We start from the raw sequence: 3,714 nt of genomic DNA on the forward strand, positions 1-3,714 counted from the left end.
GAAGCAGCGCGTCTTCCGGTGAGGGAGTTTCAGAATAAAGGTCCGAGCTGCTGCGCAAACGGGTTGTTTCTGGTCTCTGGAGCAGCTTCATGAAGACCTAAGGACAAAAGAGAATTTTATTATTATAAAGGCAAACTCAACATTTTTTTAGTTCATATGTTTTAGTTCAGGTTAAGTGAATTTAGTTAATTAAATCTTGACATTGTAAACTAAGACAATATTGATTAATTTGTCATTTTTCGCTGGAGATTCTATACTACACTTTTAGAGTCTCCAATAACAATAATTAGTATTAATATTATTATAATAAAACTGACTTCTATTGCACCTTTCAAACCTTTCACCTAGAGCAACAAGATGTTTTGCAAAATATTAAAATACACAACAGATTAAATAAAAAAAAGCACAACAAAAAAATTTAAAATTAAGTCAGTGAAATTGTTATTAGGTTTAGTCGTAAAGGACAATGATGAGTAGAGTGGCTGACGGGCTTTTAACCGGTGACTATAAAAGGTCACCTTAAATGCAGCTTAGTTCACTGCTTTTCGTCTTTAAGTGCATCTTTTATCACCACATTTATCACATTGTTCATAATAAAATCAAGAGGACCCAACTAGTGTTAAACACAAACCTACGCCCACAGGGTTTCAGTTTAAATTTATTTCCTTGTTACGGTTTTCAACTGTTAATGACTTTATTTGCAATTTCATGATATTTCCTGGAATAAATTTTCATTTTTTTTACTAATCACAGAGAAACCAGATATTATATTCTGGTTTTAGTTACATTTATTGAATTTCTAGTTTAATTTAATTATTAAAGACCCTATATTCCAAAATTCATTGCCCTTTAAGAGTGTCTAAGAGCCAATGTTCACATTATGCAATTTTCCATATGAATATGAATTATCAAACTGCATCATTTCCTAAGAAGTGCTTTCGGTTCCTAAAAACTTATTGGGAAACTTCTTTCAGTTTTATGATGGATATCCAGAGCTAAGCCATAATAGTGAAACTACATTTGTGTAAACCTCTGCAGAAGAACAGTGAAAAAAAACAGCACACCAAGAAGTAACTGAAACTGTTCATCATGAAATGGTTGCAAATAACCAATCAACCTGAGGTTTTTAATTTGCTTAGTCAGCTTTGTATATTTTATTAATACATTACTTATTCAACATTTATAGTTTTATTAATAGTACATCTGGACAAAGTTTTTAAAGTTAATTTAGGACTTTTATCTATTTATCTGTACGTTTGCAAAGCTTTTAATTTAACATGGAGATAACATGATGCTAATTTCTCCGTGTAAAAACAAACAAAGTTGTCTTTGATCAAATCACCACAACTGACTTCTCAAGTGTTTTAAGGTGTTTGCTATGCATCTGTGCAATGGTACAACTGGAATGTGTAGAGTGTTACTGATGTAAACTTGAAGGGACAGGAGCTTTGTGACATTATGTAAATTGTACAGTTTTACTTAAACTTTTAGTGCACTGAAGGTAGCCAAGTCAGAAAACAAAAGATGTGGGCACATTAATAAGAAACTTGGAAAACAATAACCAAAAATATTAATTAGAAAATAAAATTAGAAAAAAATTACAGCATTTAAGATTTAAAAGCAAATATTTCAATTAAATTAAGAACAACTGAAAGCAAAATTAGACTCAATTTAAAACCTGAATTGCAGTATGGATAAAAAAATTTAAGGAGCACGATAAGCAAGGCTGGACTTTTAAAACTCTGTCATTTTATAAAAAGCTTTATTAGCCTATGAATTTATTGTTTACTCAATACAAGCCTTTAATCTTTACATTGACGTGGATTTAGTGACATGAAAATGCACTGTGGTCGAGCGAAAACACCTCGATTAAAAGCTGTCATTTTAAAGCTTACCTACTAAAACGCCATTCATGCAGAACAAGCAACCACACAAAGTATCATGTTTGAGTCAAGAATCAAGAATGGTGACATTTTATTAAAAACATTTTTACTCAATTAAAATGAGTGTTTTTATTTTGAAGGCACACTGACAATGCTGACATATTGTGAGTCTTTGGCTGAATTGACCGCAGCTTCCTTCACTGGGGGGGTGTGTGTTTCACTGATCTATTTAACGCTGGCCTTAAAGGAGCCACGCCCTTTTATTGTTGCCATAACTTGCCACGGACACAATAGTGGATGTCCTGTGTGCGTGCGTGCGTGCAAAAGAGCAAATTAAAGCCTTTATTCACAGCACACACACACTTCGCACGGTGCATTTGATAATACCCACATAGTCCACATAAAAACACAACACTGATCTACCAACAGACCCAGATACACTGAAGAGGAGGCTGCAGCTGCTTCAAACACATACACAATCGTAATACTGACTGATAAATGAATGAATGAAGCAGTCCTCACTGGAACACCTCACTGGACCAGGAGAGTCTCTCAAACACTTGATTTCTTGCTTTGTGCTGTCAAAGTTGATGCTGATCAGAGTAATACTGATGCTTCACACGTGCACCAAATGAGCAAAACCACAACTGATGCGACTCTCTGCTGTACTGACTAATGAAGATGTGCACCTACCAGCAGGCGACAAAATAATGCAACTTTTTGAACCTCAAGCATCCAAAAAGTGACACTTTCTTCTACATTTACTTGACCGACATAACACCAGTTTCCCTTAAACAGTTAACTATGTACATGAAACTATGAAAATGTGTTTTTCATTTGGCGTTTCTTCAGAATACAGCATGAGGGGAGTTTACACCTTCACCATCACATGAACAACTTTAAATTGGAGTGTATCTTATGTGGGCTGCACAGTGTCGTAGTGGTTAGCACTTTTGCCTTGCAGCAAGAAGATCCCTGGTTCAAATCCCAGCCTGGGCCTGGGATCTTTCTGCATGGAGTTTGCATGTTCTCCCTGTGCATACGTGGGTTTTCTCCGGGTACTCCGTCTTCCTCCCACAGTCCAAAAATATGCTGAGGTTAATTGGATGCTCTGGATTGCCCGTGGGTGTGGTTGTTCGTCTGTATGTGTAGCCCTGCAGCAGACTGGCGACCTGTCCCCTGCCTTCACCCGGGTCAGCTGGGATGGGCTCCAGCACCCCCGTGACCCTAGTGAGGATAGAGTGGTGTATAGAGAATGGATGGATGGATGTATCTTATGTGCATTGTAAAAAAAAATGTAAAAATTAATCAAAAATACAACATAAGTCTCAACCTGAACACAGACGGATTCAGGATTTTCAATTTTCCACATCACACTGTGTGCATTCTGCATACCAGACCAGACACGATGTAACTCGTTTCCATAAATACAATAAACAATTGGGCGGCTGTGGCTCAGGTGGTAGAGCGGGTCGTCCAATGATCGAAGGGTCGGTGGTTTGATTCTCGCCTAGTCATGTGCTGTTGTGTCCTTGGGCAAGACACTTAACCCACCTTGCCTCCAGTGCTCTTCACTGGTGTGTGAATGTTGGTGGTGGTCTGAGGGGCCGTAGGTGTGGATTGGCAGCCACGCTTCCGTCCACCCCAGAGTGTGAGTGTATGGTTGAATGGAAGCAATTGTTGTATAAGCGCTTTGAGTACTCTGATGAGTAGTAAAGCGCTATATAAGAGCAAGTCCATTCAATAAATGTCTTTGAATTTAAGATGAGGTGATCATAGAGAGACTTTTCTCTTTCAGCAGATGAATGCAAAACATCCTTCTAGAGTCAAA

The sequence above is a fragment of the Acanthochromis polyacanthus genome, chromosome 13, assembly GCF_021347895.1.
Source record: "Acanthochromis polyacanthus isolate Apoly-LR-REF ecotype Palm Island chromosome 13, KAUST_Apoly_ChrSc, whole genome shotgun sequence".
NCBI classification, from domain to species: Eukaryota; Metazoa; Chordata; class Actinopteri; family Pomacentridae; genus Acanthochromis; species Acanthochromis polyacanthus.